This window comes from Pelecanus crispus, chromosome 15, assembly GCF_030463565.1.
Source record: "Pelecanus crispus isolate bPelCri1 chromosome 15, bPelCri1.pri, whole genome shotgun sequence".
In the NCBI taxonomy this organism is placed as follows: Eukaryota; Metazoa; Chordata; class Aves; order Pelecaniformes; family Pelecanidae; genus Pelecanus; species Pelecanus crispus.
Window position 1 is genome coordinate 1,935,121 of NC_134657.1, and position 16,058 is coordinate 1,951,178.

Consider the following 16,058-nt stretch of genomic DNA (forward strand, 5'->3'; position numbering starts at 1 on the left):
CGGGGACACGCATGGGGATTATGTAACCCCAGGGATAGCTGGTGGGAGCCTCGCTCTGTTTCTGCGCAGGGATCAAAACCATTAGTTCTGGAATGCTTTTTGTGTAACGTGTTTGCGTACGCGCCCCTGGGTACCCGCAGGTATTTTTGTTGGTGTGAGAAGGTGCTTCCTCCCTACCGTCAGCTGGAAGTGAAGAGGGGCCATCAGTGCATGCTCAGGATAAAATGGTTGCTAGTTGCTGAAAAGGAGCTACGGCGAGAAGCACTCTTTGAGGGGAAAATGAATCCATTTTGGAAGAAGATGTAATGGTGTTTTTTCTTTCCCCTCTCCAATCTTGGAAGCAGGAACGGAGCAGAAAGGCCTGTACAAATTCTTGCTGTAAGAGCTTATTTTACTGCGTGTTTTCAGGTTGTTCATTGCTGTAAAAGCACACGAAAGATCTTGCAGTATTTCAGTTTTGTAGCATGATTAGAACAAGCAGACAAATGTGGCACAAGGAGGAGATTTCTGCAAGAAATTCCTCCTGACTTTTCTTTAACTCTGCATTTGTCAGTGCCTCTGGATGCTCCAGCTGACGGGCAGCCCTGGTCTGGATTTTTTTCTTTAATCGCTTTACAGAGAAGTCACATATTCTCCCTTTCCTCAGAGCATGGCTGTCTAATTAAAAGATATCCTCCTCCTCTTAGGGAGCCTTTTGGGTTCAAGAAAAACTCTGTTTCGTTTCCAACTGGCATTACTGTCTTTGCCTGCCTTCTCCCACTGGGTCTCTAATAGCTCCTGAAATTCCCCAGCTTGTAATCACTGCTGCAGCCAGATGGGGACTAGGTGGAACTCCCATTGCATCTGTGCCTGCTTTATTAATCTGCCAGAAGTATCTCACTTACGTGGTTTTTAAATATATATATATATATTTCATGAGTTAATGAGCCCTAAACAGCAATGAAGAGAATCCAGAGGCAGTGCTACCCGCTGGCTGCTGCCCTTCTCCTGGTTTTCGGCGTGATGCTGATGGGGAGAGCTGGAAAGAGTCTTTCAGCCCGACACAAGCCTGAAAAGCAGAGACGGTATTTGCACTTTACTAACCTGCCGGTTGCAGATGTGATTTTAGAGGTTCCCCTTGCTCCTGCTCTTCTGCTTTGCCACCCGCCTCGTCTTTGCTCCCTGCGGTAATGGAAGGATCTCTGAAAATGGTGTGAGGTTTGGGTTTAGCTTTGCTTTTCCACACCCCCGCCCTCTTCCCCACCCTCCTGGATCATTTCAGAGCATGGCTGCACAAATAGTTGGATTGGTGCAGCTGAAGAGGGTGATGTGGGTGGCAAGGATGTAGGGGGAGGAGGAGGAGGAGGGCACAGCATCCTCCTGGACTGGATCTAAGCATGCCAGAATAGTAACATGAAAGCTGCCTGAATTATTCAGCATATCCCCGTTTTCTTTGCGCTGTGGTTAATTAAGCGCTGCAGTAGAGCCAGGCTGGGTTGTACTTCAACGCTTAAACTTTACCGCGTGTGATGGGGGCAGCGGGAGGGCAGCGTTCGTGCAGTTTGCGTTGCATCTCGGGTTCTGCAGCTCTCGATGGTACCGAAACCTCCGTGTGGGGGGCGAAGACGAGCGCCCCGGCGGATGGTTTGCTGTGGACGTGGATGAGGCGATGCTGCTGGATGAGGTTTCGCTTCCCACCTGCCTGCCACGACCCGTTCATGTCCCACGGTGCAGTCTCTGTCACTCTTAACCTACTCCTCGGAAGAAGAGCCGCGTTAGCAAGAGCCTGCTGACGGACTTTCGCGGTCGCCCTGCTCGCTTCTGAGATAGCAACTGCTGCCCCAGGATGGACGCCTTTGGCAGATGTGAGGGGAGGGAGGGCAGTCACTTGGGCCAGGCGGGCGGAAAGAAGCTCCCGAAGGCTCGCGGGGAAGCGGTAACCTTTCCGCCGGCCCGGCGCTTCGCAGTCAGTCTGTAGATGCCAGAAGTTAGATGGTGGAAATAATCGCTTTCTGCAACCATTATATCTCCTTAAGGCGTACTGGAATTTAAGGCGGTTTTGTCCCTATCGGTCTCACATCCAGGTTAAGTCCTTTGGCAAAAAGGACTTAAAAGTTTTCTTTTTAATCTGATGGGAATCATCACTTTCCAGGAGTGATCTTAAATGGCAACCCTAAACTCTGAAAATCCATCCAAACTTCTCGCTCCTTCAGCAGCTCTTCCTGGGTGCAAAAAGAGAGGTTACTCTGCTCAAAGAAGATTATTTTCTCCTGGCTTATATAAGTTCTAAAATAAGAAAATAAATCCCAACCTTCTCAAGGATGAAACAGTTTTTCCAAACTCAGGAGTGATCCCTTTTGAAGCAGCGATTGCTTCAATTAATTGTCCAAACTGCCTCGAGATTGGAAATCTCAGCTTAAAGCCGTGCCTCTGCCCTGTCCTTTGTGGAAGACGGTTGGGGCTGCGAGGGTAGGGTGCTGCGGCGGTGGCCTGCAGAACACGTGCGAGTTTTCGTTCTGTCTCGCAGTGTATTTCTAACCCTCCTCTCCCAAATTCTGGCTTTCCGTTGGTGGTTTGGGAAACTCGGGAATGAATGCGAGATCCTCGGGATGAAGGCTAGGAGTGGTGCCTCGGCTCCGTCGAAGCCTGTGGCAAATCTTCCCATTGCTTCGCTGAAGTCAAGATTTGACATCTAATTTTGTTGTTAAAAACCTCTTTACTTTACCAAACGACACCACTTAGACGCGAGCTGGCAAGTCTTTAAGTAGAAGACAAGCCTTAGACCCTGAAAATGTATTTTTGCATTCATTTAAAAAACCAGAAGAGGTGTAGGCTGAGCGAGCGCCGTCTCGGGAGCCGGCGGAGCCAGGTCCTCGCCTCGGGTCTCCGGGTCTGGAGCTGGGGCAGGCGTCCTGTTCTGCACCCGCCGGGCTTCGGCGGGGACGTTGCGTCCAAAGGGGGGGTGAAGGTCGGGGTGGGCTTCTCTGCGCGTAATCCTGTAACCCAGGGTTTCATCATGTCTGGCGCTCAAACAGCAAATATATAACAAAATTGGAAGTCTTTAGAATAATTTCTCGGCTGGCTTGGGGAGGGTGGACCTTTCTAGCGATGTGTTCGGTATCAAAATATTGCGATATTGTAAATCTGCTCCGCCTTAGCACTGGTTTCGGTGGAGGAGACCCGGCTGGGGAGCGCCGCAAACGGCCGACAGACGCAGAGTAGGTCACGTCTGAGCAGTCCGTGCTTCAACCTTCACATCCTTGTGTGTTTTAAGGAAGGGGAACAGGGAGCTTGGATTGCTGTCGAGCCTTCTCGGCGCTGGCAGGGCTCCTCCCGCCGCTGCGATGCTGGTCCCTGCAAAGGTGTGGGCAGCAGCGTTCAGTGGGAGCTCAAACTGGTGCTGCAAAGGGAGGACTCTGCTGAGACTGAGCCTAGGTTAGCTTGAAAATTGAACTTACAACTTCCCCCCCCGCCCTCATTTGAACAAAACCCAAGAAGTGTTTTCATGACTTTTTTTTTTTTTTTTTTTTTAAGCATCCGCCGTCATGTTAACACGAGGTCTGTGTTGCTGGCTTGTGTGCAAGAAACTTAATCAGGCTGTTCTCATTTTCCAAGAGGCTTTGACGTATAAAGTGTAAACAGCAAAAAGGTGAAATCTGAATGTGGCATTTAGTGGAAAAATTTTCAGTCAGTTAAGCTTGGCTTTTTTTATGGCGGTGGGCGTCGGGTATTGCGTAGACATGTGCTGGACCTAAGGCCACAAGGTGTTAGCTAAGTCGGGAAGCTTTTTTCTTTTAAATACCTGCATCCCCTTGCTTTATTCTGCAAGTAAAACAAGTTCTAGCTGCATAAAGTCTTTTCCCCTTGTTTTTTTTTTTCCCCGCCCCCCCCCCCCCCCCCCCGTTCCCACAATACCTTTCTAATTTAAGGCAACTATTGCAATTTGCCTTTAAATAACCCTGCAGCAGATCATCAAAACTGCAAATCTACCTGACAGCCCCTTTTAGAAGCAGTTTTGGTGGGCGGATGAGGAAAGGAGTTGCTGGTTGAAGAGAGGCAAACAAGGCAACAATTATAATGCGATTCCTGCGCGGTTAGCAGAACGGGCACTGCCTTTGTCAGAAAATGCCCTGCTGATCGGCAGGGTTTGTCTCGCTGAATGCGAAGGGCTTCTGGGTTTGGCGTTTTTTCCCTTACACTTTAAAAAAAAAAAAAAAAAAAAAAGAGGGTGGGGATTCTCTTGACAGGACGAAGGTTTTGTAGATTGGTCGGTGATTTGCTTGCTTTCGGTTTCTCTTGCTGTATTTGCCGGCGACATCTGCTTTTTTTGAAGCCACGCTTTGCTCCCCTCTTGGCAAACCTCGGCAGATCGTAGCTGCCCGCTTGCACGCGAGCGCCTCGGACGCTCGCCTGCCTGAGCGTGGAAGGTGATCGGCCGCCTTGCTGGGCGACGCGGGGGCTGCGCGTCCCGCCCAAAACGCGACCCTTCCTTCGACGCTGCTTTCCTTAACTCGCTGTCTTGCAGAATCCCCCGAGGTCCCGTGCAGCAGCCCCTCGAGGACCGGATCTTCACTCCGACCGTCTCCGCTGTCTACAGCACTGTGAGTATCTGGCTGGTGCCGCTGCGGCCGGGTTGCTCTTGAAAGGAGGAAAATTGTGTAAGGGAATTGTATAGTTTTCAAAAAAACAAAACAATACACTTAAAAAGCAGACAATTAAAAAAAAATGCAACTTTTTTTTTGCCTCCTGAAATAAATGATGCTGGATGACGACCCCCTTTTTGTTGCATGTGAGCAGGAAAAGAAGAAATCTCAGGGACTTTTGTGTCCATTCCTTTTTTTAAGTGTCTACAGTTTTATTTAGCGGATACGGGAGCGGGTTTTCCTACCAAGAGTTTCATCTGAGTGAAAATGTTACCAGCCATATTTTCAGTCTGTTGGCTCCATCTCTTTCCTGCCTCCTGCATCTTGGAGGCTGGCTTGTTGGAGTGCATTAGTGGCTGCACATCTCTAATAGTTTCTTATCGGAAAAACAGTCGAGGAAGGTTTGTTTTTTCACGTGAAACGTTCCATTACACGGAGGAAGAAATGTTTTGATGGTAGCTTGTATATTTGGGAAAGGTGCTGTTGGCTCACTGTCCTGCATGTTTGTTTATAAAGCCTGATTGTCGAGGAAATTTAGCTTAGAAATGTAGCAGTGTTTATTTGTGAACATACGATAGTGTTTTCCTTTTATTCATTTCTTTTTTTTTCAAATGGTAATAGCTGGAAGCCCAGTGTTATTTATAAGCTTTGCTACATCAGCACGGCCCTGGGAAAGTAATATTTTGCTTTTCTGGTGGGATAGTGCAAATATTTTTAATGCCAAAAAAAGGCTTTTAAGCTGCTCTTTTAATTATTTGGAAAACAGGAAGAAAAGCTGTAGATGGGAGAAATTAACTGTATTTTATGCAGTAACATAAGCTGCTTATAGAAAAACATAAGCTGCTGTACAAGGTTTTTTCCTTCCCCCCGTTTGCATGAATAATTGGCGAAGGGGTTATCAGCTCCATCTCCTCCGTGTGCGGGGTCCGGGTCTGGAGCATTTTTGGCCCTTTCCTTTCTTGGGCTGTAGAGAAGAGTTGTGTGATCGCCTCTCCTACCAGGCAGGTGAGAGGAAGAGGCTGGGGTTCGCCTCTGACGAGAGCTTAAGAGTTCAAGGTTTGTGGCTTCCGCAGCGGCGGATCGACAGACTTGAGCCTGGTGTTTGATTTTTTTTTTTTTTTTTTTTTTTTGCTAGCTCTGTCCTCAACATCATATACATACGCTTGTGTGTATATACATATGTATGTATGCAAAAAAGCAAAACCAAAGGAAAATACATGTACAAAAAGTTGTAATAAATAATTCAGTTTATGTTATCCTTTATATACCCCATACAACACTTAAAAACCACTTTAAAAATATCTGAATTCCTTTTGGGGGAAAAAGAAGGTTATTTTTTTTCAATTCTTTCCTCCAAAGACATAATCCAGATGCCTGTGGGGAAAATATGACTGTAAAAATGTAAATTAATGTAAAATATAAAAGTAACTGTGAAGAATGACCTAAAATAGCTTTTCAGTGTGGAAAAATATCACTCCTTGATATGTTACAGGAATAGAAGCCAGTGCTGGGAGTATCTCGGTTCTAGGCTTTAAGAAAACACAAGTTTGAAAGAAAATTTCATGTTTTAGGGAAAGGAGAGAAATTTCTCAGCTAGGTTCCTTTTGAGCTTCTATTTGAAGCCCTTGGCAGATTGCACATTTAGAGTAAGTCCTAGAAAAAATGAATTAGGATGGAAGAGGCACGTGATCGGAGGTCCTTGACAAATTCATTCATCATGGGTCTCTGCAGCTTATTACACGAGCAGCAGCGTCGTGTATTTAAGATCTGGCTTTGCAACAAATAGGTCCTTTTGTAGTTTATGACTTTTCTATATAGTTTGTCTAGATTTTACAAGTCATGTAGTACAGAGGTATGGAAGAGAGCACCACCTTCAGCACCCGGGAACTGCTTTTTTACTTCCGCGTTTTATTTGCTCGGTCATCGTGTGTGGTTTTCCACATGGATTACGCACCACAGTTTTCAAATACGTGTATTTTGGGGGAGGACGGCTGGTTTAGGAAGAGCTCTGTGGTCTGATACCACCACGGGGTGACTGTGAGCTGCCTCGGTGTTTTCCCTGTAGGTCCTAGTGTGTCGTCCATGGGGTGGGAGGACGAATCATTTGAGATACGGGCAACCCACAGATGAAACCACTATTTGTAGTTTGATAAAGATGAAAAATAATTCAGTTATCCTTTCCATGCCTTTTCACATGTATTATCAGGACCTCAGTTGCACATTCCTGAGCTCTTTTTTTTTCCAGAATACGTGCTGCTTGCCAAAAATGGGAATGGAAAATCATGTGGCTTTCACTATAAGCCCAAATAATCTCCCCTGAAATAAAATCGGAGGAGCACGTTTTCCTGTAGGGCAGAGATAGGAGGTGAGGAAGAAGCAAAGTGTGATTTGTCAGATTAAATGAAGTTTGTCCAAGAACTTGGATATGCTTAAAATTCCCAACAAAACTTTGGTAGAACCTCCTTCTCAATGAAATCATGCTGGTATTAAGAGCAAAACTCCTGACCATCTGTCATCTTCATTTATTTTATATAGTATCCTGTAGAAAATACTGATATTTGCTAGGGTTGGGAGGTTTTTTGGTGTGTGTTTTTGGTTTGTTTTTTTTTTTTTTTCCCCAAAATAAATCCAGCAATAGACTTATTTTAAAGCAAATAATACTCATTTCAATGAAATAATCTTGTAATAATGTCCCCCCATCAATAATGGAGAATGCCATATCATAAGAGCTACTTTTGGACAAAAAGGTTTGGGTTTTGTCCTGTAAGGAGCTTCTTGTGTGGTGTTTCCTAATTCTTTATACTGCAAGAAATTAATGCAGTTACTTTTACATCTGCTGTAAGATCCCAAACCTGTATAATCTGGAATGGAAGAAGAATGAAATTTTGTTTCTGTTGTAAAATATTTCAAAGAAATATATTCAAAGAGGCTCTTTGGCTTGGAGTTTGGGGGAAAGACGTCGACTTCTGACAGAAAGGGAACTGCACCAAAGGTGACCTTAAATATCTCAGGCCACCATGTGTGCCTGCCCCCAGAGCAATGGGGGCTGATGCCTGTGAAAAACGAAATCAGTGTGGAGTAATGATCAGAAGCAGATGTGCTCTTCCAGTTCAGCATGAGGCATGAGTTGGGAATCGGATAAGAGGAATAACTGCCTTAATGTACATCCAGTTCTCACACAAATAACCTTTTTTGGCAGATTACGGTGGAGGTTCGTAACTGCCTCAGTAACGTGTTGTAATGTCAAGCGCTGAAGCTTGGACCGTAAATAATTTGGGATAAACTTTTCTAAGCTAAGGAACAACCGTGACTCTAGGATGTGAACGAATTAGAAACGCGAGTGAATTTGAGGTACCTGTTTGGAGAGGAGTGCATGTAAGTTGGTTGGGTGTAGCCTTGAGCAGAGTTTCTGTAGCATGGCTAGACCCAACGCTGATTTAAATTTTCTATATTAATTGCAATCTCACTGTGTCTCTTTGGAGTAGATACCACCTCATGCTAGGTTGCCCAGCTGGGTGCCAGCTGATGGTAAAGAAGGTGATGTGAAAGTGAGGTGTCGAAGAACCTACTTGCCCCAAATTTTCAGTGACTTAAGGCTTGACTCCATCATTCGCTTCTTTGGGTGTTCAGTTGGTGGCTTTTCTGCAGCAGGGTGCCTGTGGTGGCCCCCCGATCATTTCATACCCAGCAGAGGTACTGTGATTCGCCTTGTGCCCTTTAAAGGGATCTTCCTGCGATGAAGAGAGTCCGGTAGAAAAGAGATTAGGGAGGATTAGCTGCTCCAGCCACCCTGTGCTTAAAGGAAGGATCTGGGTCAGGAGGCTGACTCCTTCCCCTGCCCGGCAGTGGCGGAGGCTGCAAAGTGGGCAAGAGGGATGCTCAGCCCCTCGGGTGCTGGCAGTGCTGCTTTGAAGCTCTTTGCTCCAGCCTGAGCCAATGAACTCAATGCTGGAAGGAAGGAGGTTCTGTCCGAGCCTGAACCCTTCTTCTTTATTTCTTTAGGAAAAGAGCAGTTCTTAATGATAAACTATCGTCCCCGTAATCAAAGGATTTCTGTGGCATGCCCCATCCATTCTGATCTAACCTGAATGTTTCATGGACACAACTGTGCGTCTGAAATTAGGTACTTGGAGGAGGAAGAATAATCCAAAAGTTGTGAAAGATGCTAAAACCAAAAGACTCAGGCTCAAAAGCAAAAGAGAGAATTCCAGCCCAAGTTTTATGTCATGTTTCATTCATTATTTCCTTTAAAACACAGACTTAAGGCTTCTGGAAAACTGAAGTTAGCCTCTTGCTTACTCAGCTAAGGAAAAAAGAAAGTGATGCCCTAGCAAATTAATATGTAATTTTGTGTATCCATTTTTAGGAGAATAACTTAATCTCTAGATTCAAGACGGATATTTGCTTCCATAGTAATCACAGACCAAGTTTATGTTCTGCGGAATCCCATTTAATAAACAGAAAACCAAACCTCAGGCACTATGAGGGCAAACATCCTGTAACACAAGTGATGAGCTAGTAGAGTCTCTCCCTGGTTGATTTTTTTTTTTTTTTTTTAAATTAGTGAATAAACACACAGATTCAGCAAGTTTGTCTTCCTTTATCACCTGTTAACATTCAAATCTGTATCTTGCATTTCAGTTTATTTGTAAATGATTTGTTGTAGGAGCCAAGAGGAAGATGTAGAAATGCCCACGTTGCTGTAGCTGGCGTGAAAGGCGCTCTGTGCTTTTGCTTGTGCTGGAAAGGCAGCTGATCTTTTTTGTGGGTCCACTAAGCTAGGTTTGGCTACTAGTAGGAAGTCCTGTCAGGTCAGCGGTAGACTCCCATCAGGCGCTGTCCAAGTGCGTTGTTGCCAAAGTGTCAAGGTGGTATGATTTTATGATCGCTCTGTTGCCTTAATTAGGCTTTCAAGCAAATTTAGAATCCTAGAATCATAGAATCGTTTAGGTTGGAAAAGACCTTTAAGATCATCCAGTCCAACCATTAACCTACACTACCAAGTCCACACTAAACCCATCAAGGGTAGACCAGACTAAACCATAGAATCATAGAATTGTTTAGGTTGGAAAAGACCTTTAAGATCATCCAGTCCAACCATTAACCTACACTACCAAGTCCACACTAAACCAATCAAGGGTAGACTAGACTGAACCATGTCCCAAAGTGCCACCTCTGCCTGTTTGTTGAACACTTCCAGGGATGGGGACTCCCCCACCTGTTCCAATGCTTGACCACCCTTTCCGTAACGAAATTTTTCCTAATTTCCAACCTAAACCTCCCCTGGCGCAGCTTGAGCCCATTTCCTCTTGTCCTAGTAGGTCCAGACCTGTGCGTGTAACGTATCCGCTACTCACCTGCTGCATTGCACAAGGGTGTCCCGTGGACCATCATTCACGCAGCTGCACAGCTTTCCTTTCGGTTTGGCTTCCAGATTTTGTACCCGATTCCGAACAGCATTCCTTGCAGTCTTTAATTAACCTCCAACCTAGGTTATTTGCATGTTTTAATTTCTGAAGAGGACTGTTGAATGCTCACACTAACCTGGGGTATTATTAGTGCACCCGTCCCCCTTGTCAGACGTCTGTGTGGACTTGGGTGCTGTTGGAGATCAGCGGATTTCGGATGGGTCTGGCCTTAGCTGGAATTGTATGTGCACTTGTAAGTGTAGGGAGATAAAAGCTGGCAGTGTTTGAAGTACCACAGCTATTGCAAAATAACCTCTTTTTCTCCATGAGAAGCAACATTCAGGGAGACATCTTGGTGATGAGTACGCACTCAACCTACCGATGGGGCTGTTTGTATGAATGATTTCTTTGTATTTTGTGTTGCCTTTGCTTCCTTCTCCCTCCCGAAACTGCATTTTTTTTTTTATATCCATCATGATACATAGTCACTTCTAAACACCGACTACTGCACAATTGACATGACAAGTTTTTCAAGGTTGTCTTAGGAGTCATGTAAGAGACTTTGATTTTCTTGGGGATGGGACGTGGCAAGTTTTATGATGCTCTCTGTAATGCTGGTTTTGATTCAGCTGACTGAGGCTGTGTGTGCACACCTGCCAATCTAGATCAGCCAAAAAAAAAGATGATTCCCCCCTTGGGGAAGGGAAGGATCCAGTTGGGGACAGAGGATGAGCTTCTCTGGCTTGACCCACCCTTTGATGAGCACGAGGGTGCTGTAAATCTTCCCATGGTGAACAATTCTGGACTGTTTCCAAGCCTCAAGAAATTGCATGTATCGTTCGCGTTGCTGGTGCAGCTGTTTTAGTGGTTTAGGTAATGTAACAAGAGGCATCGATACTTGGAGTGCAGTAAAATGACTTGGAAAAAGCATTTAGTCGTGAATGCTGTGACTTCTGCTGTCATACTTTGCTCTCTTGGAGCTTGGTGCTAATACTCTGTTCAAGATCAAGAGCCGGGAATTTCCTTCTGCCTTCTTTTCCACTGCTGGGGAAATATATACACACCCATATCTACCTACGCAGTGGCACCGTCCTCGTCTAAGCATTGCCTGGTTTTGTGCTTTTCAGCAAGGGAAATATAGGTCTGAGAAAAAGTCAGTGAGAAGCGAGTGCTGGACTTCCATACTATGAGCTTTAACCAAATCTGCAACAATTTAGTTGTGTTGAATTGCTGGGAGGTATCACCCATATGGTTATGTGATTCTTTTTTTCCTTTGATTCTCCTTTTTTTACTATAGCGAGTATATAAAGTATATTTAAAACATTTCCATCATGGAGATAGTACAGTGGAGCAAGTGTATGTGCCGTGAATATATTTTACAACATTTTGCTTAATGTGTTTTAATTAGTATTTTTTGATAGAAGCTGAGAAAGGAGATAAGTATGTGCAAGAATTGCTTTGGTATTTCATTCTTTGCTGGTGGCAAGCCCTTCAGATGACAGGGCCTCTGTGCAGTGGTTTTTTTCCTTTTTGGAGAGAAATCTGCAAATTTTCCCCTTACTTTGTTTTTTGGGTCACTGGTAATGTGTATCCCTTTGCAAAATCACAATATTGTTTGATACGGCTTATAGCAGAAAGATCAGAAGATCCCAGGCCTGAAGTCAAAGGGATATTGCAAAGCAAGACCTCAGCAGTGAAGCTCATCCAGTTCCTACACATTTCCATCAGTGAATCCAGCTGGTGCTCTTATTTTTCAATCTTTCCCCATTTTTCTGAATCATATAAATAGTTAACTAACTTGTAGAGTGTTTCGCTTAGGTAAATATATATATATATTATTTTTATATATATATATAAAGATGCTGCTAGCTGCTTTCTTAAAAAGAAGATTACAGTGTCTATACAGATTGGATTACTAATATTGTGTTTTACTAACAGTTTATCTCCACACAGGTAACACAAGTAGCAAGACAACCGGGTCCTCCTGCCCCTTCCCCTTACACTGCACATGAAATAAATAAGGGACACCCAAATCTTGCTGCAACGCCACCGGGACATGCATCGTCCCCTGGGCTTTCACAGGTAAGACCTGGCGTTGGAGCAGAGCGTTCCCAGCCTCCCTCTTTTCCCCTTGTCTGATTCTCAGCTTTGTTGCTCAGAAGTTGACGTAGCTGTCTTGTCTGTGACCAATGTATAAAATTTGATTAGTGAATAATGCCTTGATGCGGCTCGAACCTTGCAGTGGCTTATAGGTAGCACTCAAGTTTATTGGGCATCAGTTTGTCGTTGATTCTGTAGCAGAAATTAAAAGCAACTGGAAAAATTATAGGAAATGCTCATTGATGAGGAACGTGCTTCGCTGTTGGGTTAGGCTGCTTTGGGGCGTGGCCTGACTTCCATTTTAAACGCCATAAAAGCACCCGATGTCCTCTGTCAGGGATTTTCCATTTCAAATGTTTTGTACAGGACGCTGTAATTTTCCGAAGAAGTGGGACAGTGAAATGAATTACAAAAAATGAATGCTAATAAAAGGAACGAGACAAAGGACTGATTACAAAAAAAGTGCAGAAGAAGAGATAAATAGGAGTTATAATAAGAATGGAGAAATAGCATTTAGTAAGATATGTGGAATAAATTGGTCTTTTTGTAGTCTTTATTAGATGAATATTCTACAGGGTTGACGTGAGAGTGGAGAAGCTTATCTTAAAGGAAGGGGCAAAAGAGATAGGTAATGGGGCACAGAAAGGGGAGATAAAAGATACAGGATCGGGGAAAGTGGGATATGTCAAAGCATTGAGGTCTGAGATAGAGGAAAGCCTTATGTTTCCTTTGCTCTTGTTTAATTTATACTTGTTCGAATAAATGGAATAAAGCAGGAAGACGTGAGTAGGTCGGCTATTAAGAAGTGCGGTTTCGTTCTGAACAAGATGTGAAGTGGGGAGGCGGGATGAGAAGCCGAGGACGGGCTGGGAACGGCTGCGTGCTGCGGCGAGGTGGTGGCGAGAGCCTCGAGCGTATTGCAGCGCTGGGAGAAGGCAAGGCTTTCTAGTCCTCCTGCCAGCCTCTTTAATTTGGATGAAATACTAAACTGCAGCTGACCTTTTCGACTAGGAGATGCGTGAAAACAAATAAGGTCATGTAAGGAGCGCTTCGCCTTAATATTACGCATTCTAGATAAAACTTGGTGGGAAAACTGGAAACTTGTGGTCATGGTGGAAAATGTGCAAATGCTTATCCTTTATGGAGTGGGAAATTAGAGGCTGAAGTATCTGTTCAGGATCTTAAGTGGCTTGCAGGCATTAGTCAGTGGTATCGGAGCCGTTTCTTGCACTCTCACTGCATGGTTGTTGGAAATAAAGTCTCTGGTTTGAAGACTGAGCCTCACGTTACAGAGGGAGAATGTAGCAGGGTTGCAGAGCAAGCTTGAAAATGTTGTCTGGCTTGTGTCATGTATCAAGAAATTCACTCCTGGTAAACCTTGTCAACAGAGGGAAGCTAATCATGTGGCAGATAAGAGAGGAAGAAAGAGAACATTCTAGGCAGCCTCCTTAAAAAAATGTTCTAATCAAGGTTTTTTTTCTTCCCTTAATATTTTCCTGTTGAGTCAGTGCATACGTAGTCAGCGGGCTCAGTGCCAAATCACCACTCCAGCCAGCCGGGAAAACGCTCGCTTCCTGTTCTGCTGGCTCTTATCGTCTTGGAAATGAGCGTCAGATTGTGTCACTCCGATGCCGCTAGTAGGAGCGGTTTGACCTTACGTCCTCCATGTCAGCTGAGGATCCTCGAGGGCTCTAGGAAGATATTTGTCCTCTGACTGTACGGCTCTGGCCCTTGCGTGCTTAGCGAGGGGAAGAAGCAGCAAGATCCAAGGCTGTAAGCCAGGCAAAGCGTTGGTCATTGTGCACTTCTGGGACTGTAGAGGAGTGAGGTCTGGGGAGCTTTCCCCGAGTGGTTCCTACAAAGCTGGGATTCGGTAGCGAAGCAGCAAAAAGAGTGGTTTCTGTTCATTCACAGCGCCTGCTTGCCTCTGACCAGCTCTTGTGGTGTCCCATCAGTTGACATTTGCAGCTGGAGGTGGAGAGTTAAAATGGAAGTGCCTACACTTGGGACGCTTCCACCAGTAAGGTTTGAAAGGGGTTCAAGACTCTTGACATAAGGAGTTACGGGGTAACTTGTCCCCAGAGAAAGTTTTCCATACCCTTGGACTATTAGAGGTTAGGGTAGACTTTAAAGTGTTTTCTTTTGGCGCTAGAATTCTGAATGTTCATACGTATGTCTCACTTCGACCCCTGTCAGGTGTTGAGTTTCAGTATTGTATTATGGTAAGAAATTCCCCCGTTGAGCAGTGTTGGATGAAGGTATTGCCTTTTCGTCGCACCCATCGTTTGTCTCCTGTGGGTTTCGTTGAATGCCCTCTTGTGCTTGCATTGAGAAACAAGGTGAGAGGAAGCTTCCTATTTCCAGGCTGCTTGTGGTTTTGTGACCTTTTATTGTGACTTCATTTATTTGTTTTCTTTTAGGTGAACAATCAAAATCCTTTAAATCTCTCATAACTTGAAAGTTTTTCCGTGCTGTAATTGTTCTTTTCGTCTGATTCTTGGACCCCTTAAATCCTGCTATTTCCCTTTTGAGATAAAGGGACCAGAAGTGACGTGGCATTCTGGTGAATGGTTTATTACCGATTCCTTTAGCATTGATATAACACTTCACAAACTACTCTGTATCTTAACAACCCACGCTGCGTTGATGATTGAACACTGAACAAAGGTTGTCTTTGCGTCTGTCCAGCCGTGCCTAGCATAGCGGCGTGTGCTTGTGCGTGGTGAAGGGTGTGTGCGTTCTGGATTTGACAGAGTAATTAAAAAGGTAAGGGAGAGACCACTTCATTTGAATTAGAATCTGATTAAGGGGTCATTGATTTCTCCACCAGAACCGTGACTTAACGAATACTCATAAAATGGAGTCTTTCCAAGGTAGGGAGTGCTGTTTAGGCAGTAGTGAATGAAAATATTTGTGTAAGTTTTTGGGCTTCGGATATCATTTAGGTCTAAAAATAATTTTGCCAGTGATAGAATATGTGTTGCTTGCTTGTGTGGTCACACATTACTCTGAGTGCTAACTGTCAGTCCAGGGCTCAGCAGAGGGGTCAGTCCCTTGCTTTTATCTAGTAGGCGTCTCAGCATCCCTCCTCTTGGGGCTCGGAGTCGCTTACCAGTTTCTTTGGGTGGGGATCTTGCAGAAGCCGTGCTGCGAAGGAGCGCGGAGGGTTGGTAAGTGCTGCGGTTCCACGGGCGGTCCCTTCGCTGTCCTGGCTGCTCTAAAGCTGCCTGTTCCAGTAAGCCTGGGTGATGGGGGATTGGGTAACATCTTAAAATGCTAGTGAGTGATAAAAGGAATTGCTGTGCCTTACAAAAGCTCCGGGCACTGGGAGCTGGACCGCTTTATAGGTCGGCAAACTTCTGCGTGACAAGATGACAGCATCGTGTTGAGTGCTCTGTGAGAGAGACTGGGAACCACAGACCAGGAGGTGTACGGGGTATTTAGTGTCTCCTGTGGGAAGAAAAGTCAGGTGCAAATGTGTGTTGTACCTTTGTAGCTGGCCTTCCTTTAACTTTATTTAAATAAACAGGAACAGGTGGTCGTGCGGTGCTGTGGTTTGGTGTCTTTTTCGCTTATTCTTCTACCTTCTCCATTTGACACAGCCAAAACAAGAGAAAGGCTTGCTGTTTGACTTCCTCCAAAGTCTTTCATAATGACCAGCCTCTGGCACTTTGCTGCCCTTCAGAACTCGTTTCTGCAGCAAAACGAGAAGAGCTTGGCAGCGATGTGAAACAGTCCCACACCCCCGTCTCCACAGCAAGAGACAGCGTTTCTGCTTCCCAAATTCCAGGGCCTTGAAATCATGCTGCTGCTCTCAGGAATGTTGAACTCCGCCGGCGCTGGGGAATGCGCAGCACATGTTGCTGCAGTGATGTTATGGCCAGATGTGGCCCCACGTAGATAAAATTTCATATTTCTGTTGTTCTTT

The 16,058-nt window shown here is 45.0% G+C and overlaps 1 protein-coding gene across 4 annotated transcripts in view; it reads left to right on the plus strand.

Moving 5' to 3' along the window:
- The first annotated feature begins 11,968 nt into the window (after positions 1 to 11,968).
- The window catches only part of EIF4G3 (eukaryotic translation initiation factor 4 gamma 3), a 100,697-nt gene continuing 96,607 nt past the window's right edge, over positions 11,969 to 16,058 (plus strand). For 2 of the 4 annotated variants that reach the window (XM_075721634.1, XM_075721627.1), the window contains exon 1: positions 11,969 to 12,112. The gene's annotated coding sequence lies outside the window, so the exon portion shown is untranslated. The remainder of the gene's footprint in view (positions 12,113 to 16,058) is intronic. The other 2 variants (XM_075721635.1, XM_075721636.1) reach the window with 2 other exon arrangements.